Below are 25,341 nucleotides of genomic sequence, written 5' to 3' on the forward strand. Positions count from 1 at the left end.
ATACAGAACATTTTTATCATCGTCCTTTTATTGCCCTGTGATAGCCACAACCACTTCCCTCCTGTCCTTACTCTTCCTCTGTTCCTGGCAACCAGGAATTTATTCCATTTCTATAATTCTGTCATTTCAAGAATGTTATGTAAGTGAAATCATGTAGTTTGTAACCTTTTGGGATTGGCATCTTTACTCAACCTAATTCTCTAGTGATTTATCCAGATTGTTGTATGTACCAGTAATTAATTCTTATTGCTGAGTATATTCCATCATATGGATGAACCAGTTTGTTTAACCATTCACCTGTTGAAGGATATCTGCACTGTTTCCACATTTTAATTGTTACCAATAAAGCTGCTGCTAGTCACTCATGTACAGATTTTTCTGTGAATGTTTTCGTTTTTCTGGAATGAAAGCCCAGGAGTGCAGCTCTGGGCCATATGGCCATTCCATGTTTGGTTTTGTAAGAAATTGCCATTGTATCTGTACCATTTTACATTCCTACCAGTAATAAAGGAGAGATCCAGTTTCTCCACATCCTTACCAGAATTTGGTGTTATCACTATTTTTTATTTTAGGCATTCTTATAAGTGTGTTATGGTATCTCATTGTGGTTTTAGGTTTGCATTCCCTAATTATTAATGATGTTGAGCATCTTTTCATGTGTTTATTTGTGCCTCATGTATAATCTCTTTTCTGAATTTTCTGTGTCTTTTACTTGTGTTTAAATTGGATTTTTTTTAATGTTGAGTTTTGGGAGTTCTTAATATATTCCAGATACTATTCCTTTGTTGGATATGTGGTTTACAAATATTTTCTTCCAGTTTTTAGTTTGTTTTTTTTTTTTTAATCTTCTTAACAGAGTCTTTCACAAAGCATAAAATTTTAATTCTGGTGAAATCCAGTTTTTCCAATTTTTTCTTTTATGGATTACACTTTTGGTGTCATGTCTAATAAATTTTGACCTAGCCCTAGATTCTGAGAATTTTCTCTTTTTTTTTTTTTGGTAAAAGTTTTATAGTTTTGCATTTTAAAATTCACATAATTTATTTTGAGCTAATTTTTGTATAAAGTATAAGATTTAGATTGAGGTTCTCCTCCCCTCCCCTACCTTTGATGTCTTATTGTTCCAGCACCATTTGTTGAAAAGATATCTTTCCTTTAATGAATTGCTTTTTGTACCTTTATCTGTAACCTCTTGGGCATGTTTATGTGGTCTTTTCTGGGTCCTGTCTTCTGTTGATATGTGCATCTGTTCCTCCACCAATACTGCACAGTTCTGATTATTGTAGCTATATAATAAATCTTGAAATTGGGTAAACTAATTCCTTCTACTTTATTCTCCTTTTTCAGAATTGTTTAGTTATTTTAGTTCCTTTCTCATTCCATATAAATTTTAGAATAAACTTGTCTATGTCTAGAACTTCCAGAACTATGTTCTAGAACCATAACTATATTGAATAAGAGTGATGAGAGTGAATATATACTTGCCTTGGATTTGTAGAGAATATTGGTCTGTGGCTTTCGTTTTTATAATGTCTTTGGTTGGTTATCCTGTAACTATTAACTTCATAAAATGAATTAGGAAATGTTCCCTCCTCTTCTGTTTTCTAGAAGAGAATGTATAGAATTCTTCAGTGAAACCTTCTGGGCCTAGAGATTTCTCTTTTGGGAGTATCAAAATTATGGATTTTCCTTAATAGTTTCCTTAAAAGTTCCACTCAGATTATCTATTTCTTATTGGATTAATGATGTAGTTGGTGTTTTTCAAGAAATTGGCCCCTTGAATCTAAGTTGTGAAATGTGTTTATGTAGATTTGTTCATAGTATTCCCTTATGAAATGTACAGAGTCTTAGTGAATATTTGTTTCATTTCTGATATTGATCATTTAGATCTTCTCTCTTGTTTTTGGCCAGTCTTGCAAAAGACTTATCAGTTTTTTTGATCTTTCTGAAGAACTAGCCCTTTTTTCATTGATTTTCTCTTTATTGTCTTTCTGTTTTCAACTTTATTGATTTCTGTTCTCTATGATTTCTTTCCTCCTGCCTATTTTGGGTTGTTTTGCTTTTATTTTTCTAGGTGCCTGAGATGAAAGCTTCCTGACTCTTCACCAGGCCCCTGTGACACTAGCTGCTTTGTTTTATTAACGTTTGTGATGTGGAGCACAGGTTGCTGAATGGTGAGCTGTGGTCAACGGAGGACCACAGGGAAATTGAAATAGAGATGTTTATTATTCACCCGTCCTGAAGGAAGTACGTGGCACTACTCGAGGACCCACGTGGGGAGGAGGTCAAGACTCTCTACAGGGAGAGAGTGAGCTGTAGGACCTGGAACACATGGTCTATGGGTGGAACCCCTGGGGTTCCCAGGTTAACACTGGATTGATCAGTGCAAACCAAACGTGCAGGGTTCTAGTAAGCTCTGTGAGGGTTTTATCTAAGGAGTGTCAAAGGGCAGGCCCCGGAGGCAGGGGAAACTGGTGATCACAAGGGCTGTTGGGGAAGTCTTATCAGGAGCTTGTTTTTCTCTGTGATTCAGGGCTTTTATCTAGGGCACATACTTCCATGAGGGGGCAAGTTTCAGTTTAAGGTCCTTGTGGGGCTATACAGCCAAACAAAATGTTTGCTGGGGCAGCAGTATCACGTAGTAGCTTAGATAAACTCTCCACAGAGCCCCCATGGGGAAGGGGAGGGCCTTTTATTTCTGTGGAGGTGGGAGAGTCCAAGCTCTTTACTGACTCCAGGATGCCGGGGAATCAAGCCGGTGATTGCCCAGCTCCCTACTCAGCCTTCTCTAATGTGACCCTGGCGGGGGGGGGGGGGGGGGGGTTGGGGCTCCTCATTAAGGCCTGGGGAGGGCAGAAGTCTAGGCTCCGGCTCTACCTTTGCTAGTGGGGGTGGGGCAGCAGTTTCTTATGTGATTTCTGGCTGGATTAGAGGGCTCCTTTGTCTAAAAGTTTGCTTTCTTGGCTAGGCTGCCCCTTTCCTGGTCCTTCGGCTAGATAGAGAAGACTTGTTCAAGCTTTTTTTTTTTCTTTTCCTGCACCTGTTTGTGATTCTGGGTTGCTGACTTCTTCAGCTCTGTGTCTGAGATATATGAAAAACTAGGGACCTCTCCACCATGTTATTCCTTAGGTCTGTAGATCCCTAGCTAATCTGTTGCCCTCCCTCCACCTTTCTGATCCTCTTACATTTGTTTTATAAATAAGTCCAGGATTTTTAGTTGTATTTTATCAGGACATATAGGGAAAGATATATCTACTCCATCTTCCTAGACACAGAAATGAATAGTACCACTTAAAATTCATCATTAATTTCTCCATGAATTAGACTAGATTCTGAATTGATAACCTAAGTTGTGGCTTTTAAAGTTGAATAAAAACTCAGTGTTCTCCATTCTTTTCAGAAGAGCATTAGTTCTCTTTTGGCTGTTTGAAAGTTGTTTCACGTGGTTGAAGCTTGAAGTGAAGTGAAGTGAAGTCGCTCAGTCGTGTCCGACTCTTTGCGACCCCATGGATGGAGTAGTCTGCACCAGGCTACTCCATCCATGGGATTTTCTAGGCAAGAGTACTGGAGTGGGTTGCCATTTACTTCTCGAGGGAATCTTCCTGACCCAGGGATTGAACCCAGGTCTCCCACATTGTAGACAGACGCTTTACCATCTGAGCCACCAGGTTGAAGCTTACAACCTCCCAAATTCAATAGCAGGATTATTTTCTTCTTAAGAAGCCAAGTGGTATGGGAATATAGCCAATATTTTGTAATAAGTGGAGTATAACCTTTAAAAAATGTTGTTCTCTTGTAACTTACATAGTATTCTATAGCAGTGGCACCCCACTCCAGTACTCTTGCCTGGAAAATCCCATGGACGGAGGAGCCTGGTAGACTGCAGTCCATGGGGTCGCTAAGAGTTGGATATGACCGAGCGACTTCACTTTCACTTTTCCCTTTCATGCATTGGAGAAGGAAATGACAACCCACTCCAGTGTTCTTGCCTGGAGAATCCCAGGGACGGGGGAGCCTGGTGGGCTGCCATCTCTGGGGTCGCACAGGGTCGGCCACGACTGAAGCAACTTACCAGCAGTAGTAGCAGCAGCAGCAGCAACTTCTTAAATTTAAAAAAAAAGAAGCCAAGTGGTCTGCCATTAAAAGTGAGTTTGTGCTGTGCTATGCTAAGTGGCTTTAGTCATGTCCAACTCCATGCAACCCTATGGACTGTAGCCCACCAGGCCCCTCTGTCCATGGGATTCTCCAGGCAAGAATACTGGAGTGGGTTGCCATTTCCTCCTCCAGGGGATCTTCCTGACCCAGGGATCGAACCTGTGTCTCCCACATTGAAGGTGTGTTCTTTACCACTAGCACCACCTGGGAAGCCCAAAAAGTGAGTTTCAGTAAGGCCAAATCCAACTTTAGCTAGTGCTTAATATAATGTATGTTTTAAAATATTAATTTAAAAACAATTTATTTTAAAAAGCATCCTTCCTGGGATGGGTGATACAAAAAGTAAGTTTTGAATTTATCTTAACAGTATTTTCGGGCTTCCCAGGTGGCCCTAGTGGTAAAGAACTCACCTGTCAATGCAGGTAGAAGTAAGAGACGTGGGTTTGATCCCTGGGTCAGAAGGATCCCCTAAAGGAGAGCATGGCAACCCACTCCAGTATTCTTGCCTGGAGAATCCCTGCCAAGGGATTCCAGAGGAATCCCAGGCTCTAGAGGAGCCTGGAGTCCAAAGGGTCCCTTAGTCCATAGAGTCACACAGAGTCGGACACAACTACAGTGACTTAGCACATGACAGTATTTTCTGATTATGTGTAACAGTACCAGAAATGTTGCTGCAGTGACACTGATTATTCTTTAGTAGAGCCTGCCAAATACATTATTTGTGTATAGGTAGCTCTTGATGGAAGTCAAGACATGTTTTCTAGTCTTGTCTCTGCTACTGAATTAGCTGTGTTATTCTAGATTCACATATCCTTTGTTTTCTCATCGGCAAAATAGGGGCAGTTGCACCTGCTTTGCTGATAGGTAATTGAGGATTATTAGTGACATTGTACAGGAGACAGGGAGCAAGACCATCGCCAAGAAAAAGAAGTGCAAAAAAGCAAAATGACTGTCTGAGGAGGCCTTACAAATAGCTGTGAAAAGAAGAGAAGTGAAAGGCAAAGGAGAAAAGGAAAGATATACTCATTTGATTGCAGAGTTCCAAAGAATAGCAAGGAGAGATAAGAAAGCCTTCCTCAGCGATCAATGCAAAGATATAGAGGAAAACAATAGAATGGGAAAGACTAGAGATCTCTTCAAGAAAATTAGAGATACGAAGGGAACATTTCATGCAAAGATGGCCTCAATAAAGGACAGAAATTGTATGACTATGCCAAAGGCTTTGACTATGTGGATCACAATAAACTGTGGAAAATTCTGAGAGAGATGGGAATACCAGACCACCTGACCTGCCTCTTGAGAATTCTGTATGCAGGTCAGGAAGCAACAGTTAGAACTGGACATGGAACAACAGACTGGTTCCAAATAGGAAAAGGAGTACATCAAGACTGTATATTGTTACCCTGCTTATTTAACTTCTATGCCGAGTACATCATGAGAAATGCTGGACTGGAAGAAACACAAGCTGGAATCAAGATTGCCGGGAGAAATATCGATAACCTCAGATATGCAGATGACACCACCCTTATGGCAGAAAGTGAACAGGAGCTAAAGAGTCTCTTAATGAAAGTGAAAGAGGAGAGTGAAAAAGTTGGCTTAAAGCTCAACATTCAGAAAACGAAGATCATGGCATCTGGTCCCATCACTTCATGGGAAGTAGATGGGGAAACAGTGGAAACAGTGTCAGACTTTATTTTTGGGGGCTCCGAAATCACTGCAGATGGTGACTGCAGCCATGAAATTAAAAGACACTCCTTGGAAGAAAAATTATGACCAACCTAGACAGTGTATTCGAAAGCAGAGACATTACTTTGCCGACTAAGGTCCATCTAGTCAAGGCTATGGTTTTCCCAGTGGTCATGTATGGATGTGAGAGTTGGACTGTGAAGAAGGCTGAGCGCTGAAGAATTGATGCTTTTGAACTGTGGTGTTGGAGAAGACTCTTGAGAGTCCCTTGGACTGCAAGGAGATCCAACCAGTCCATTCAGAAGGAGATGAGCCCTGGGATTTCTTTGGAAGGAATGATGCTAAAGCTGAAACTCCAGTACTTTGGCCACCTCATGGGAAGAGTTGACTCATTGGAAAAGCCTCTGATGCTGGGAGGGATTGGGGACAGGAGGGAAAGGGGACGATCGAGGATGAGATGGCTGGATGGCATCACTGACTCGAGGGACCTGAGTTTGGGTGAATTCTGGGAGTTGGTGATGGACAGGGAGGCCTGGTGTGCTGTGATTCATGGGGTCGCAAAGAGTTGGACATAACGGAGTGACTGAACTGAACTGAACTGAACTGAACAGAAGCAGAAGATATTAAGAAGAAGTGGCCAGAATACACAGAAGAATTGTACAAAAAAGATCTTCATGACCCAGATAATCACGAAGGTGTGATCACTCACACTCACCTAGAGCCAGACTTCCTAGAATGTGAAGTCAGGTGGGCCTTAGGAAGCATCACTAGGAACAAAGCTAGTGGAGGTGATGGAATTTCAGCTGAGCTATTTCAAATCCTAAAAGATGATGCTGTGAAAGTGCTGCACTCAATATGCCAGCAAATTTGGAAAACTCAGCAGTGGCCACAGGACTGGAAAAGGTCAGTTTTCATTCCAACCTCAAAGAAAGGCAATGCCAAAGAATGCTCAAACTACCACACAGTTGCACTCATCTCACATGCTAGTAATGCTCAAAATTCTCCAAGCCAGGCTTCAGCAGTATGTGAACCATAAACTTTCAGATGTTCAAGGTGGTTTTAGAAAAAGCAGAGGAACTGGAGGTCAAATTGCCAACATCCGCTGGATCATCGAAAAAGCAAGAGAGCTCCAGAAAAACATCTATTTCTGGTTTATTGACTATGCCAAAGCCTTTGATTGTATGGATCATAAACTGGAAAATTCTGAAAGAGATGGGGATACCAGACCACCTGACCCACCTCTTGAGAAACCTGTATGCAGATCAGGAAGCAACAGTTAGAACTGGACATGGAACAACAGACTGGTTCCAAATAGGAAAAGGAATACGTCAAGGCTGTATATTGTTACCCTGCTTATTTAACTTATATGCAGAGTACATCATGAGAAATGCTGGGCTGGAGGAAGCACAAGCTGGAATCAAGATTGTCGGGAGAAATATCAATAACCTCAGATATGCAGATGATACCACCCTTATGGCAGAAAGTGAAGAAGAACTAAAGAGTCTCTTAATGAAAATGAAAGAGGAGAGTGAAAAAGTTGGCTTAAAGCTCAACATTCAGAAAACAAAGATCATGGCATCCGGTCCCATCACTTCATGGGAAATAGATGGGGAAACAGTGGCTGACTTTATTTTTTCTGGGCTCCAAAATCACTGCAGATGGTGACTGCAGCCATGAAATTAAAAGACGCTTACTCCTTGGAAGGAAAGTTATGACCAACCTAGACAGCATATTAAAAAGCAGAGACATTACTTTGCCAACAAAGGTCCGTCTAGTCAAGGCTGTGGTTTTTCCAGTAGTTGTATGGATGTGAGAGTTGTACTATAAAGAAAGCTGAGTGCTGAAGAATTGATGCTTTTGAACTGTAGTGTTGGAGAAGACTCTTGAGAGTCCCTTGGACTGCAAGGAGATCCAACCAGTCCATCCTAAAGATCAGTCCTGAGTGTTCATTGGAAGGACTGATGTTGAAGCTGAAACTCCAATACTTGGCCACCTGATTCAAATAGCTGACTCGTTTGAAAAGACCCTGATGCTGGGAAAGATTGAGGGCAGGAGTGGAAGGGGATGACAGAGGATGAGATGGTTGGATGGCATCACCAACACAATGGACATGGGTTTGGGTCGTCTCTGGGAGTTGGTGATGGACAGGGGAGCCTGGCGTGCTGCAGTTCATGGGGTCGTAAAGAGTCGGACATGACTGAACGACTGAACTGAACCGAATGATATTTCTAAAGCATTTAGCACATTCTGAGTAGCCTTACTGCACTTTGTTAAAGCAAAAACCTTGAAGCATATTCATAGCAAAGTTAGAGATAACTTGCCCCAGTCCTTGTTATAAGTGATCATAGAGTTGAGATTGAGGAATCTGTGACTTTTCATTGACTGCATTGTAGTTTTTCAGGAACTGTTTGCAGTGCCATTTAATACGGATTGGCATAATAATAGAGATTTTTTGGGGGGGCAGCTGGTTGAATTGGGTTCCTAGACTCAATTCCTGTGTACATATATGGAAGCTTCCCCACTGATGCTAGGAGGGTATTCAAAAATTCAGCTCAGTTCTGACACTACCTGTCCAGATAGAATCAGATTCCGTACACAAAGGGCTCAGTTGTACAAGTCTGCCCTCCACTTCAGAGGCCAGTCACACAAGTTGTTATCTGTGCTTTTGACCAGCTACAGACTGGAGGTTCTGTTTACCCCTCCAATTCAGGGTGCCAGCTGCTAAGTCTAGGTTGCAGCCCATACTTCTGATCAATTGGCTATAAGTCAGAGGTTCCCACAACTCCCTCTTGGCGTTCAATTAGCTTGTTAGAAGAGCTCACAGAACTCAGGAAAGCCTGTTTACTCACTAGATTACCAATTTATTATAAAAGGATATTGAAGGATATACATCAACAGCCAGAGAAGATACATGGGTTGAAGTCCTACAAAGGGACTTCCGTCGTCATGGCTGGTGAAGCTGAGCATGAGGGCATGTGGAAGTGTTCTGATTCCCTGACGTGGAAGATCTCTGAAAAAGGTCCAAAAAACTGTTCTTTGGAGTTGTTTATGGAGGCTTCATTACATAGTTACGATTGACTAAATCACTGGCCAGTGGTGATTAATTCAACTTCCAGCACAGGGTGGGACTGAAAGTTAGTTTTCCTAACCACCAGCCCCCACCTTTGTGTGGACCCCAAAAATCATCTTCCCTGGAGTGGTTTTCAGAAACTGAGGATGAGAGACCAAATTCCATTCCATTGTTCAGGAAATTCTAAGAGATTTGGAAACCATGAGCAGGAACTGTGGATGAGGACCAAATATACATATACTTCCTATCAATCATGACATTTCTGTGTAGTGAGGCTTCACTGTGACTGTAGCTCATATGTATTTTGTACTGTACCATGCAGCATGAAGGATCTTAGTTCCCTGGACCAGGGATCCAAATCATCCCCCCTGCAGTGCAAGTGCTGATTCATAACTCCTGGACCACCAGGGAACACCTATTGTTCATATTTTAATAATTAGGTTACTTTCAAAAGTGAAAGTTTTAGTTTAAGCAGACAAATGTTAAAACTGTCATTCATGCCCCTTTATCCACTGCCTCCCTCTGTAAGAACAGCTTTCACTTCTATATATGTCTTTGCAATTGGACATTTGTGTTAGTCTCCTAGGGTTGCTATAGCGAAGTATCATAAGCTGGGAGACTTCAAACAACAGATATTTATTGTCCCTTAGTTCTGGGGGCCAGAAGTCCAAAATCAATGAGCAAGCCTGATTCCTTGTGAGGGTCGTGAGAGAGAATCTGTTCCTTGTCTCTCTTATCTTCTGGTAGCCCCAAGCATTCCTTGGCCCGTAGAGGCATCAGTTCAGCCCCCCATCTTCACATGGTGGTCTTCTTGTGTGCTTGTCTTTACAAGGCCCTCTGCTTTCATAAGGATGCTAGTTGTATTGGATATGAGGCCCAGCCTACCCCAGTATGACCTCACCTTAATGAGTTGCATGTTCAGCAACTGCATTTACAAATAAGGTCACATTCTGAGGAAGGGGTAGGTATTAGGATGTCAACTTATCTTTTTAGGGAGAACACAGTAACACCCACAACAACATTCACCTAAAAATCAGAAATAAATGAATTGGTATTAAAAACAAGTGCTTTTCTTCAAGCATTATTGTTTTATAGTAGGGGAAAACAGAGCAAAGGAATAGTAAGTGGAGCTGAGTCAGTCAGAAAAGGTCCTCCTGATGTGGTACCAATTACACTGATAGGGAGGATCCAGTTTTAGAAAAAGCAAGAATGTTTCAAGCTAGAGAACAACCTGTTGTCTAGTTTCTGGAATGATCCAGAAAGCTGGAGGTATTGGAAGAACCAAAGGAGGACCAATGTAATTGTTGAGCAGTGGCATAGGGGGAGATGGTGTCTAGGGCCAAACCATGCAGGGACTAGCTGGCCATAATGATGAGTTCACTTCTTTCCTTTAGGGGCTCTGGGGAGCCTGTGAAGAATTTTAAGCAGGGGAGACATATTCAGATTTACATATTATGGAGATCACTCCTGCTGCTATATGTTACATGGATTGAGAGAACTGGACTGGTATTGGGACCAAGACCAGTTTCTATTATTTCAGTAGAGACAGTGAGAGTGGAGGCTTAGACTAGTGTAGTGGAGGTGGAGAGAAATGGGGAAATTCAAGATACGTTTTGGGGAAAGAGCTGAGAAGATTTGCTGGGTTAGCTAAAGAGTAGGGAAGGAGGAATGCTCTGTTGATGGCTTGAGTAACTCAAGTGTAATGGACTGAGATGGGGAAATTAGGATTAGGGGTTGGGGTCCGATTTAACTGCCAGGTTCAGTTTGGGATATGTTAAATGCCTGGGGTGATAACTAACTAGAGAACTTAAGTAGCATCTGATGTCTGAGTTTTGAACTTAGGTCTGGAAATGTATTTGAGAGAGTGGTCAGAGGAGCAGTAACATTTCAAGGCCTTGGAGAGGAGAGGAGCCTGGAGAAGATCTAGGAAAGGAGCCATGCAGTAATAGACAGCTGGAGAGAGGCAGAGAAGGATGAGCAGGTTCTTCAGCTCTGTTGAGTGCTTCTAAGAAGTTGAGTGTGATCGAAGGGATATGAAGAAAAGGAGAGAAATGTATTCAGTGGATCTACCTCTGCTATTTTAACTGAGGGGTGAGTGCAAAGTCTTTCAGTTTTATTCAGTTCAGTTGCTCAGTCATGTCCGACTCTGCGACCCCATGGACTGCAGCATGCCAGGCTTCCCTGTCCATCACCAACTTCTGGAGCTTGCTCAAACTCATGTCTATCAAGTCGGTGATGCCATCCAACCATCTCATCCTCTGTTGCCCCCTTCTCTTCCTGCCTGCAGTCTTTCTGAGCATCAGGGTTTTTTCCAATGAGTCAGTCCTTCACATCAGATGGCCAAAGTATTGGAGCTTCAGCATCAGTCTTTCCAATGATATTCAGGACTGATTTCCTTTCTCTCAAGAGTCTTCTCCCACACCGCAGTTCAAAAGTATCAGTTCTTTGGCGCTCAGTCTTCTTTATGGTCCAACTCTCACATCCATACATGACTACTGGAAAAACCATAGCTTTGACTAAACGGACCTTTGTTGGCAAAGTAATGTCTCTGCTTTTTAATATGCTGTCTAGGTTGGTCATACCTTTTCTTCGAAGGAGCAAGCATCTTTTAATTTCATGGCTGTGGACATCGTCTGCAGTGATTTTGGAGCCCAAGAAAATAAAGTCTGTCACTGTTTCCATTGTTTTCCCATCTATTTGCCATGAAATGATGGGACTGATGCCATGATTTTCGTTTTTTGAATGTTAAGCTTTAAGCCAGATTTTTCACTCTCCTCTTTCACTTTCGTCAGAGGCTGTTTATTTCCTGTTCGCTTTCTGCCAAAAGGGTGGTGTCATCTTCATATCTGAGGTTATTAATATTTCTCCCGGCAATCTTGATTCCAGCTTGTGCTTCCTGCAGCCCAGCATTTCTCATGATGTACTCTGCATATAAGTTAAATAAGCAAGGTGACAATATACAGCCTTGATGTATTCCTTTCCCAATTTGGAACCAGTCCATTGTTCCATGTCTGGTTCTAACTGTTGCTTCTTGATCTGCATACAGATTTCTCAGGAGGCAGGTAAGGTGATCTGGTATTCCCATCTCTTGAAGAATTTTCCACAGTTTATTGTGATCCGCACAATCAAAGACTTTGGCATAGTCAATAAAGCAGAAGTAGATATTTTTCTGGAACTCTGTTACTTTTCTAATGATGGAATGGATGTTGACAATTTGATCTCTGGTTCCTCTGCCTTTTCTAAATCTGGAAGTTCTTAGTTTGTGTACTGTTGAAGCCTAGCTTGGAGAATTTTGAGCATATCTTTGCGAGTGTGTGAGATGAGTGCAATTTTGCAATAGTCTGAACATTCTTTGGCATTGCCTTTCTTTGGGATTGGGATGAAAACTGATCTTTTCCAGTCCTGTGGCCACTGCTGAGTTTTCCAAATTTGCTGGCATATTGAGTTCAGCACTTTCACAGCATCATCTTTTAGGATTTGAAATTGCTCAACTGGAATTCCATCACCTCCACTGACTTTGCTGGTAATGATGCTTCCTAATGCCCACTTGACTTTGCATTCCAGGATGTCTGGCTCTAGGTGATTGATCACACCATTGTGGTTATCTGGGTCATTAATATCTTTTTTTTTTTTTGTAGTTCTTCTGTATATTCTTGCTAATATCTTATATTCTTGCTTCTTAATATCTTCTGCTTCTGTTAGGTCCCTACCATTTCTGTCCTTTATTGTGCCCATCTTTGCATGAAATGTTCCCTTGGTAGCTCATATTTGCTTGAAGAGATCTCTAGTCTTTCCCATTCTATTGTTTTCCTCTATTTGCATTGATCACTGAGCAAGGCTTTCTTATGTCTCCTTGCAATTCTTTGGAACTCTGCATTCAGATGAACATATAAATTTCCTTTTCTCCTTTGCCTTTCACTTCTTTTCTAAGCTATTTGTCAGGCCTCCTCAGACAACCATTTTGCCTTTTTGCAGTTCTTTTTCTTGGGGATGGTTTTGATCACCGACTCCTGTACAGTGTTAGAAACCTTTATTCTAATGTCTTCTTTAGAATAGATTGAAGAGAGAATGGGAGGTGGGGAATTACATCAGCAGAGTAAACATACTACCCCTATGCTGGGGGCAGACACTATCTTCCAAGGCCATAGACTATATAGATATCCTGAGAAAAGATAGCTGAGAACAAAGGCCGCCAGTGCTTCTGCTCAGTAAGACATGTAGAAATTCAGACTCATGGAAAATTGTCGCTGGCTAGGAGCCAGTCCCAGGTGGCACTGGTGGTAAAGAACCCGATTGCCAGTGCAGAAGATCTAAGAAATGTGGTTTGATCTCTGGATCGGGAAGATCCCCTGGAGAAGGGGCACCCCACTCCAGTATTCTTGCCTGGAGAATCCCATGGACAGAGAAGCCTAGTGGCTACAGTCCATGGGGTCACAAAGAGTCAGACATGACTGAAGTGACTTAGCATGGATGGCAAGAGCCACTCCTCATTTCTATAGCATATTCCAGTGAATTTTCCTCTGAGTATGCCACTCTCTCAGCCAGTCTGGTTAATCTACTGACAGGCTGGGACTAAATCAGTTTTGTTCATCTCAGACAGCATTTTGTTAGGACTACTGTCAGTAAGACTCCAAGCAGCAGGACTAGGGCAACCTGCAGTGTTGACCTCCACCATACCACCAGGGTCCTGAGCAAATCCCAGAAACTACCCATGGGCCTTAAAAAACCAGGGCCCTTTCTCTCTAAGTTTCTGTATTGACCTTCCCTCTGGGTACAAGACATCAGTCTAGGTGTAGCAGCTTGTATTAGCCTTGGCAGAGACTTCACCCTGGGCAAAAGGCAGGAGTCTAGAGTCTGCCACCCATAGCCACGCTGGCCAGTGAGTGAACCCTTGCTAACCTGCAGGACGAGGTGGTGTCACTTATCGCTTTAGCTTAAGCTGGGAATGGATTTCAAACCACCCTTTCTGATTGGATGGCTCACTGTGGAGGAAACTGCCCATAGGGTCTACTTAAAATAGTTAACCCTCCTAGAAGCTTTCCTGAGTTCCCTAGGGCTGTTTTGGAGAGATTGCTACCTCTAATCTAGTTGCTTGTCATCTGAGATCTTACTCATGTGTGTTCTTAGACCTGTTTTTTGGGAGAGAGGCAAGTGGTGTGCACGTGCACGCATACATACATACACATTCACACATACAACCAGTCACAGGCCTGGAGGTGCATTTGGTATCCCTGGAAAAAAATTTCTTTACAGTTTGCAACTGGGACTCGCTTGGTTCGGAACACATAGGTTGTCAGGGCCTCCAGTATGACCCTTGACCTGCTCAACCCAAATGTATCACTTGGGTTCACGTTATTGCACTTAGGCCTTGTTTTTGGAGGCGCTGCATGAGGGCCGGCAGTCAGTCTGTCTTGTTTGTTTAGGCTGCCCGCTGAGTGTCATTGTCTGTAACACCACATGCTGAGCAGTGGCTGTGGGAATGGGGTGGAGAAGATATCTGGAGGTGTGGACAGATGTCTTGTATGAGAAATACAGGAGCTGGGACAGATGTTCTGAGACACTTGTTTTCTTGGTAACAGTGATCACATAGGGGTCAGAGCCATCTTGTCAGGGGTGGCAAATTCAGGAGTCAGTTAAATTTGGAGTGCTTATACCAATTTTGGGGAAGCTTGTCAGGGTGTTTTGCTTCATGTGAACTGCTCCAGGGCAGCGCGGAAAGATGAAAAATCGTTAGGGAATGATCCTTCCCACCCGTATCTCCTGGGGTATGGAGATACCCCAGGTATCTCCAGGTTCTCTTCTTCAATGGTGAGGTTAATTCCCTCCCTCCACCTCCACAAAAATGTGTGTGTCCCATTCCAGGCCCATGGACACTGCTGGGTTTGAGCTTATCCAAACCATCTGTGAACTAAGTCCAGGCATTTAGGGCAACCTCGGTGAACAGAGCATCCTGCTGAGCCAGTAGCTGTGTCAAGGAGGTGAGGAGCCCAAAACGCAAAGGAGTGCCTCCAAATGGAGGCTGTCTCCCTTTTCTAGAGGCTCTAGTTGGCAAAATCATTAGCCACAGAGACTGGTACCTCAACGAGGTCGTTGGGTTGTGGGAACCAAAGTTAGACGTGTAGTGCAGCTTGTTGGACCACTTTTGATGCAGTCAGTTGATTTGGGCACCACTCAGGATGCTGCCTTGTAGGTTAAAAGACCATGTAGAGTGTCCATGTGAGGACTGTATCAATCAGGGTTCAACTGGAGAAGCAGCAGAACCAGTAGGGACAAAATACACAGACACAAACACACACACACACATGGAATTGACTTACTCCATGGTGGGGACTGGATAAGCAGGTTGGAAATCCAGAGGCCAGCAGTTAGGAAGGGCCCATGAGGAGCAGACTGGACCCCACAGACACCAACCAAGGCCTTTGGTCCCAGACAGTGATCAGGAGGGAGGACCCAGGGGGAGGGAGAGCAAGTGCAGGCCTCACTGGAGTTTGGACTCTTTGAGCCCAGGGATGCCTATGTCCTCCTGTGCTGTGCTTAGTTGCTCAGTTGTGTCCAGCTCTTTGCGACTCCTTGGACTGTAGCCCACCAGGCTTCTCTGTCATGGGGGTTCTCCAGGCAAGAATACTGGAATGGGTTGCCATGCCCTCCTCCAGGGGATCTTCCCAACCCATGGATCCAACCCAGGTCTCCTGCATTGCAGGCAGATTCTTTACTGCCTGAGCCACCAGGGAAGTCCTCCTAAAGGGCTTCTAACTAACTGATTAAGTCAGGCCTGTCCAGGAAAATCTCCCTTTTGATTAATTTAAGGCCAGTTGATTATGGACTTTAATTTATCTACAAAATGAATATGCTACAAAATGGTCACTGCCCCCTTCTTCCTCTGACATTCTGGAGAGAATATCCCTTGTGCATTCTGGGGACTGTAGCTCAGCCTGGCCACGGTGAGCCACCCCAGGCATATACTGTCTCCAGTACCCAAAGAGTGTAGCAAGGTGCTAGGCTTTCTCTTTGGTGGTGGGAGGCTGAGGAGGCAGCTGTTGTTCCTTGATCACCAAAGGGCTTGGGCATTGTGAATCCACCCACATGATCCCAGGAAACTTTACTTGTTGAGTAGGGCCCTGGATTTGGCTGGTAGAGGTGTGGTAACAGCACAGGCAGGACTGTGGAGACTGAGGTGTCTGATTTGCCAGCCAACAGGACATCTTTTATATATTGAAAACTTTGAACATCAATGGGTAGGGCAATTACATGTTGTCTTGACCCACCCACTGATGACACACAGCAGGGGAGCTTCTCCCACTAGCATTTCTCCATCTATAGCTCTTCCTCATGGGGAAGAATCTCCTCTGGCACTGTGGACGGGGAAGTATTAAGGATATATAAGCATCATTTGTACAATCAGATGTAGAAACAACAGCAGTACTTTGAATTGGCCTGAAGCACCCATCTGCTACATCGTGTTAGTTTCCCTCTCCCATTGTGAATCTTGTCCAGATTCCGTTAGCTGAATCTGAGTACCTCCTCCTGCACAGGGCCAAGTAGCACAGTGACGTGGTGCCTGTATCCACAGAGCCACAGATATTTGAGTCCCTCCTTTCCTTGGAATTCTCCAGTATGCTTGGGTGCATCAGGTCTTCAGTCTCTCTTGGGAGCAGAGAGGCCTCAGGCCACACCTGATGCTTCTCCTAAAAGCAGATGTCAGGGTAGAGGGCACAGGGCAGGATCAGGGTTACAAAGGGGTAGAGGAGCTTTGTGCCAGTAAGCGTGTGTGTGTGTGCTAAGTCGCCTCAGTCATGTCCAGCTCTCTGTGACGTCATGGACACAGGCTTCTCTGTCCATGGGATTCTCCAGGCAAGAATACTGGAGTGGGTTGTCATGCCCTCCTCCAGGGGATCTTCCCGACCCAGGGATTGAACCTGTGTCTCTTAATGTCTCCTGCATTGGCAGGCAAGTTCTTTGCCACTAGCGCCACCTGGGAAGCCCCACTTATCTTTAGTTTCATATGGCTTGGTGACTAAACATGGCTCAACTGAATGAATTTTTCAGTTATCCAAAAGCTCTGCATCCTCACTGATGACGTAATCTGTTTCAGCTCTGAGGACTCTACTCAATAGCTGCAGCTGCATTGCTTCTCATCTGGAGTCAGGGGCTGGTGCTTCACTGCCTCAGTAACATCCCTTCCTGCTCCCACCCGAGGGAGTGTGAGCAACAGCAAAAGGTCCACTGGGCAGATGTTTCAGTCCTACCTTTTGCTGCTTGTCCTCTGAGGTCAATTAGCCCTAACACCCCCACACCCATCACTTGGAGAAGAACCTTTGTTACTGGATCCCAGGGAATCTTCTTGTGCACCCTAAACCCATGGGACCCTTGTCTTTTCTGTTCCAGAAAGCCATGTTTCTGCCAGCATCCCATCCTTGTCACCTACTGTTAAGAACTGTGAAGAGTCTTGAGATTTTACCCAACTTGGAAGCCAGCAAGTCAGCCTGTCATCCTGGATGCTGGCAGAAGACATGGGACTCTTGGTTCTGAGACAAAGGACTGTATATCAGCACAGCCAACAGCATGAGCTCCCTGTCTGTGTCATTTCCTTTTGTCCCATGAGTCCACAGCTGTGAATTTAGGTAATCCAAATATTACAATATATTTTAAAGAACTATAGCGAGCCTACCCAACGTTAGCCCAGAGGGAACCGTTGTTTTTTTTTATACTAGACAGGAAACACACCTGCCCTCTATTCTGGAGGGGGAGAAGATCTGTCTTCCTGGACTGTTTGCTCTATACGCATCCTTGAAAAGAATATCTGAGCACTAGAGCAGCCAGTGCCTCTGCTCACAAGGTGTACAGAAGTGTGAGAGCACCATGGAGAAGTATCTCCAACACACTGTGTAAGGATTGACGTTTTCATTGATGATTGTGTATCAAGAAAAATCGAATTGGTATTCCATGTACCTTGTTACAAACAAGGAGGACGGCGTGAAATATTTTTACCAAATGGCTAACTGTTAAACCCTTTGGAAAACTCAACTGTCCAGAATAGTTAGCTCTCTGAGAGTTTTGTTTTTGTCCTTGAGCAGAGAAACCAGATTATGATTTTGTGTATTTGCCCCAAATCGAAGGTCATAAAGGCAGGTCTGTGGAATTGTAGGTGTTGATTTGTCAGTGAGTGATACACTCAGGGTGAACAGCAAGAGTTTACTTATTAGAACTGACCATGTCTCCTTCTCAGGAAAGGCTAGCTGCTAATGCCTTCTTGCAGTGAAGCAGTTACAGTATGAGAATTATTTGCATAATCATCTGATTTAGCAAATGTTTGTTGTTTAGTCTCTAAACTAAACTATGTCAGACTCTATCGACCCCATGGACTGTAGCCTGCCAGGCTCTTCTGTTCATGGGATTTCCCAGGCAAGAATAGTGGAATGGGTTACCATTTCTTTCTCCAGGGGATCTTCCCCTCCCAAGGATTGAAACCATGTCTCCTCTATTGGCAGGCAGATTCTTTACCACTGAGCCATAAGGGAAGCCTTAATTTAGCTAATTATTTGTCTTGCACCTTCTGTGTTATCTTAAACATCTAATGTATGAGATTTTATTTTTCTGACCTATCTAAAAAATGGCTGAGGTCAAAGACTTTGAAGTCTTTCATAAGTTAATACATTGAAAATCTCTTTCTCAAAAGTTTTGTGTCACTGAAAGATGAATAACTGATTTTTCTAATGTAATAGTGTTTTGACTTCAATTATACAACTAAACATTTGGAAGAAAAAGGCTAGGAGATTTTCACATGTTTATTTGATTCTCTCATGGACCTATTCTATAAAGTTATAGCTTATGATCTTAAAAATTATACTTTTGAAAATATTTAAAGCAAATTTCTGTTAACTTTTTTCTTTTTATTATAAAGACCAGTTTTTGGTATTTCATTTTTACCAAGGTCTAATTTTAGAATAAAATTTTGTTCTTCATTTATGAGTTTAAAAATAATTATACTTTTAAAGTAGGCTGGAATATATTAGAATTAAATTAACATTTTAGACATAGTCTAAAATAATTGACTTGATTATAATTTGTCATTCTTATCAACTTCAGTTAAATTGGAATTTTATATAAACTTACTAATTTGCCAAGGTTATGTTCTCTTTAAAAGGTGAACATTTCTCATTCACCTATTTAGCAGTGTGCTAGGTGCTCAGTATTTTTAAGAATAGTATAAAGAATGTAGGTCAATTGTAGTGAGGTGGATGAACCCAAAGCCTGTTACACACAGTGAGGTAAGTCAGAAAGTAAAAATCAATATCATATATTAAAGCATATACTCAGGAACCTGCTTACAGGGAAGGAATGGAGATGCAGATGTAGAGAATGGACTTAGGGACGTAGCAGGGGAAGGAGAGTGTAGGATGAACGGAGAAAGTAGCATTTACATGTATACATTCTGTTGTTCAGTCGCTAAGTTGTGTCTGACTCATTGTGACCCCATGGACTGCAGCACGCCAGTCTCCTCTGTCCTTCGCTGCCTCCCAGAGTTTGCTCCGATTCATGTCTATTGAGTCAGTGATGCTGTCTAACCATCTCATCCTCTGCTGCCCCCGTTTCCTTTTGCCTTCAATCTTTCCCAGCATCAGGGTCTTTTTCAATGAGTCGGCTCTTCCCATCAGGTGGCCAAAGTATTGGAGTTTCAGCTTCAGCATCAGTCCTTCCAATGAATATTCAGGACTGATTTCCTTTAGGATTGACTGGTTTGATCTCCTTGAAGTCCAGGGGACTCTCAGGAGTCTTTTCCAGCACCACAATTTGAAAGCATCAATTCTTACACGTACCATACATACACTATCATGTGTAAAATAGGTAACTAGTGGGAAGCCGTTATATAACACAGGGAGTCCAGCCTGGAGCTCTGTGGCCTCCTGGAGGGGTGGGATGGAAGGGAGGAGGGAGACACTGGAGGGAGGGTGTGTGTATATAATTATGACTGATTCGAGTTGTTTAGAAGAAACCAACACAACAATTTAAAGCAGTTATTCTCCAATTAAAAAAAAAAAGGCAAAAGCATTAAAGGAAAAAAGAATGTAGCTTTTCTTTCCTCTCCCTCTTTGGCCTCAAACAACTTTTTCTAGGAGTAAAATCACATATTTGGGTGATATTTAGTAGTACGTATGTTTATTTTCTTCAGAATCATTGTCAGACTCATTTGCATATTGAGTAATTTTCATCTTAGCAGTACTCTTCTTTTTCCTAATTTTATGCCAGTTTAGTTTCCTCATATAGAAGAACAATAAACTATATTTCTTCTTTTTATTGATTTGTTTCAAAAGGAAGGCAAATTTACTCTTTTCTGTGTTCTATTAGTTCCTAAATCTAGAGGAAATTTAAGCATTTAGTGTAATATATGTTTTTTGTATGTGCTTAGAACATTAGTTTTTTGAAAGCTGTACCTTTTTCATATTGGTAAGACAAGTTTTAAAGCAAGCTTGGTATTATGACAATTTTGATTTTATAATACTTAAATTTAGGGAGTAGATATAACTTTACAAAATATTTTAGTTTTTCCAAGTGATTCACCTTAGGAATCTGTTAAATTTCAAGTTACGTACACCCTTTCTCCTTCCTGGTGATTAAAGAGTCTGAATGCTAACTGCCTGAGTGGTGAGTGCTTTTCTACACTTAAAACTTCTGATTCTTTACATGTATGTGTATGGCTGCGTCCCTTCATCTGAAATTATCACAACATTATTAATCGGCTATACACCAATACAGAATAAAAAGGTTTTTTAAAAAGCTTTTAACTCTCAAGGACATTTGGATCCTCTTCCATTCTCTGACAAAAAGTGAAGAGCGTGCTTTCTTCAATACTGGAAAGCACGTGAAAGTTGCTCAGTTGTGTCCAGCTCTTTGCGACACCATGGACTATATAGTCCATGGAATTCTCCAGGCCAGAATACTGAAGTGGATAGCCTTTCCCTTCTCCAGGGGATCTTCCCAACCCAGGGATCAAACCCAGGGCTCCCGCATTGCAGGTGGATCCTTTACCAGCTGAGCCACCAGGGAAGCCCAAGAATACTGGAGTGGGTGGCCTATCCCTTCTCCAGTGGATCTTCTCGACCCAGGAATCGAACCCGGGTCTCCTGCATTGCAGGTGGATTCTTTGCCAATTGAGTTATCAGGGAAGCCTGGAAAGCACATACACTTTTTTTTTAACTGTAATGTAGTCAGTCCTTGTTACTCACAGACTGTGTATTTGTGATTTGCCTACTCGCAACCCCCAGAGCAGTACCCAGGCACTTTCTTGGTCATTCTCCAGTCTGCAGGGCTGTGACACATTTGAATCAACAGAAGTCACATTGCCAGCTGAGGTGAAACGAGGCAACTTGCTGCCTTCTTGTTTCAGTTCATATTGTAGACAGGTGTCCACACTGTGCTTCATTTAATGCCATGCTTTTCACATTTTCGTGGTTGTTTGTTGGTGATGTCACTTTAAAATGGCCCCCAAATATCTTGCTGTCTGTGTGTGCCTTAAAAACGTGTGTTAAGCAAACTTTGTTCAGGCATGACTTGTAAGACTCCTGGCTGTGAGTTTAACATTTATGAATCAGCAGTGTACAGTATATATCAAAGAAGGTGTCTTTAAACAGAAATGCACATAAAATAAGGTTATGTATTTACCAGTTGATGAAAATTGTGGCTAGAGGAAACAGATGTCCCAGAACCTGACTCTCTATTTCCCCCGGAGCAGTGGTCTAGTATTCATGAATTCAGTGTTCGAGACCACTTTACAGACAGCATCCACTGCAAGTAACTAGAATCAGCTGTAGTTATTTTACTTTGTTGGACTGATAGAGATCATCAGTCAAGTATCTTATGCATACGTGTGTTTCGTGTTTATGTTAATGCTGGGCTGTGCACTTTCATCTCAGGAGCGCCCTAGCTAGTTTACAGCTCATCAGCTCAGAGCTTTGCCTCAGGGAGAGGCATCAGCACTGGCATGAGAGCCTTTGGCTGGTTAGGGAACCTGGCTTGCAGCTTGTCTTGGCTTTCCCTGACCACTCCATCCTGACTTTCCACCTTCCCTTTTCATGCTGCTGCAGCCTGGGCCATGAAATGCAGCTCCGACCTGACCTGTGACGCTGGTCCAGGAGGGGAGGATATTGGACTGCGTCTATTCTTGGCTCTGATGGTGCAGGGACGTGGGATGTGGGAGCTCCTCGTGAGGGCCTTCTTATGTGGGTTTCTTGCTTGCTTGCTTTGTTTCTTTAAGAGTTTTGCTTTGCTATGGTTATGGGTTTTTCTTCATTATCCCAAACCAGCTGGGTAAGGTACCAGCCATGACAGGTTTCTAAGGCGGGGAAGTTTAAAGACCTTCCTAAGCCCTGAAGTGAAGTCGCTCAGTCGTGTCCGATTCTTTGTGACCCCATGGACAGTAGCCTGCTAGGCTCCACCATCCATGGGATTTTCCAGGCAAGGATACTGGAGTGGGCTGCCATTTCTTTCTCCAGGGGATCTTCCCAACCCAGGGATCGAACCTGGGTCTCCTGCATTGCAGACAGACGCTTTACCGTCTGAGCCACCAGGGAAGCCCTCCTAAGGCTGAGGCACTGTTGCTTTTCAAATCCCCACCCTACATTGTAGAAAATGGTCTTGTATCCTGTATTAAATCTGAGATTTAAAAGTAGAGTTGAATTGGTGTTGAAATGTTACTTGTAGTTACTTAAATGTTAAATTTGATTTTTTAAAAATTTCATGTTCTAGAGCAGGAAGTTTTTTCTCCAGATCTCAAGCATTTTCATGGACCCTGGAAAAAACTCACAGGTACCTGGGTGCTTCTCTAGTGGCTCTGCGGTAAAGAATCTGCCTGTAGTGCAGGAGATGTGGGTTTGATCCCTGGGTCAGGAAGATCCCCTGGAGGAGGGAATGGCAACCTGCTCCAGGATTCTTGCCTGGAGAATCCCATGGACAGAGGAGCCTGGGGGGGGGCTACAGTGCATGGGGCTGCAAAAGAGTCGGACATGACTGAACGACTAAACAACAATAACCGTGTCTGTAGTGCTGGACTGTGTCAGGAATTCAGGTGTTCCTTAGCATTGCAGTTATCCAGACACTGATGGGGGCTCTGATGTGCCTCATGACACATATGTTGCTTTGGTACAAAAACAAGCCATGAACAGATGACTGCAGTATGACGTGGTCAGGTGCTGTGGCTGGACAGAGGGCCTTTAGCTGGGGCAGAGGAGAAAGTATTGCGATGCTATCCTGGAGCAGATGGTGCCAGCCTGGGTTTTGGAGGCTGCCTGTGTAGTAAGGTGAAGAGTGGAGGGACAAAGGGAGTTTGGAGAAAAGCTGGGGGTGGAAAGGTGTGGCAGGGGCTTGGAAACAGCCTGATGTGTGTGGGAAATTGTGGGCTGACATTACCGCCGGGGTAATATGTACAAAATGGGTTGTGGTGGTGACAGATACCTTCAGAGGAGCAGGGAGGGGCTGAGTATGGAAGGCCTTTTGTACTTCTTAGACAAGTGTAAACTTGTCTTGGGCCTGTGAACTGCTTCTAGTGCCTCTTGACTGCTGAGTGATACTTTCTGAATTTATCAATAGTTGGTATCCTTCAACGCATATCAGTAATATAACTAAGTTTCTGACCCTCTCTGTCCTTTCTAGTATTTGCTAAGTTCTGTTTTGTTTGCTTTTGCTCAGTAAGCTCTTTTTTCTTAAAGGAAATAGAAATACCTTAGTTTTAAAAATAACTTTTTGTTGATGTATACCACATTCCTCAGAAAAGTGAAAATGTAAGTATACAGAGAAATTAGCCTAATTTCAAAACACATACTCATTCTTAAAACATCAAGCAATATTAAAAATTTATAAAACAAGTGGCAGTCTGTTGGATTTCTACCATTCATAGCTGCTGTGAACATTTTAGTCAATGCTGCTCTGAACCTGTCTCTGATCTTATGCAGACACCATGCACCCATGGTTTTCTAAATTTATTTTTTCATTCACCAATATTTCATACCCATCTTTTAAAGTTATATCTGTGGATTCATTTCACCCTTCAATGGCTACAAGGGATTTCATTTTATGACATGACATAATTTACTTCATTAATGAACTCAATTGATTTAATTGATGAATTCAGTTACTTCATTGAATTCTAATTTTTATAAACTATTAGAAGCACATCAGTGGAAAAAACCTTCCTAGAATGTACATTTTTGTACATTTATCTTTTCTTAAAATGATTTTATTATTAAAAAATTTCAAGCATCTAAAAACTGTGTAGTATGATAAGGTCCCATATACATTCAGCTTCAGCAGTTACTAGTGTTCTTTTCAGTCTACACATCCATAATTGTTTTTCCTCTGTCAAGAGTATTTGAAAGCAAGTACAGTCATAGTATCATTTTACCTATATACATCAGTCTTTTAAGTTAGACTAACAAGCAAAATAATATTAAATAAACAGAATTGATATTGATTCATAATATCTTCTAGTATTATGCAGATTAAGATCCATGCATGATCTAAACATTAGTTGATATATCTCTTTTAAGTCTCTTAGTTTACAACCTTCCTCCCCTTCTGTGTATTGCATGCTAATTATTTTGTGTCATTTAACTTGTTCTTGCAGACACTGTCATAACCCCTAAGCTGGGAGTTAGATCCAGAGGCTTAATTCATTTGTTAAGTTGGATTCATTTGTTAAGCTTGATTACTAAGTTTAGCCCTTGAAGTATCCATTCTGAAGTTTCCCATCAATCTTTTACCTAATGGTTTTGTCACCCCTTTCTGATCACTGCCTACTTTCATTACTTCATTAGGGTTTCCAAAATGATGGGCTTTAGCAACTTTTATTTTGAGATAATTGCAGAGTCACATGCAGTCATAAGAATACCAGTGATCCTTTCTGCCCCTCATCCAGTTTTCCCCAAGGGTGACATCCTGCTTCAGGGTGGTCTTAGATCAACCACATCTGGGGAATTGATGTTGATACAATCCATGGACCATATTCACGTTTCACTGGTTTTACAACCTCTTCTGTAGGCATGTGTGCACGTGCATGTGTATTTGGTTTTAAGCAATTTTATCACATGTGTAGATAAGTGTGGATAACACCACGGTCAAGAGTTAGAAACTTCCCATCACAAGGATCTCTTATTACTCTTTTACAGCCAGAGCCACCTCCTTCCTCCTTGCCAACCCCAGGGACACTAATTATTCTCCGTTTCTATACTTTTGTCATTATAAGAATGGCATACAGGACTCCCCTAGTTGTCTAATGGTTAAGAATCCATCTTCTGATGCAGAGGGCATGGATTTGATCCCTGGTCCGGGAAGATTTCACATGCCATAGGGCAACTAAGCCCATGTGCCCTACCGCCCATGCTCTGCAACAAGAGACACCGCTGCAGTGAGTAGCTGTGCACTGCTACAAGAGAGTAGCC

At 42.7% G+C, this 25,341-nt stretch overlaps 1 protein-coding gene and 1 non-coding gene across 4 annotated transcripts in view; one reads left to right on the top strand and one right to left on the bottom strand.

Annotated features, from left to right (window-relative positions):
• The window catches only part of C2H2orf76 (chromosome 2 C2orf76 homolog), a 95,271-nt gene that overhangs the window by 9,794 nt on the left and 60,136 nt on the right, over positions 1-25,341 (top strand). The window lies entirely within an intron of this gene.
• Positions 22,408-22,479, bottom strand: TRNAC-GCA. The gene has a single exon. It is a non-coding gene; the product is annotated as a tRNA-Cys (tRNA).

The sequence above is a fragment of the Capra hircus genome, chromosome 2, assembly GCF_001704415.2.
Source record: "Capra hircus breed San Clemente chromosome 2, ASM170441v1, whole genome shotgun sequence".
In the NCBI taxonomy this organism is placed as follows: domain Eukaryota; kingdom Metazoa; phylum Chordata; class Mammalia; order Artiodactyla; family Bovidae; genus Capra; species Capra hircus.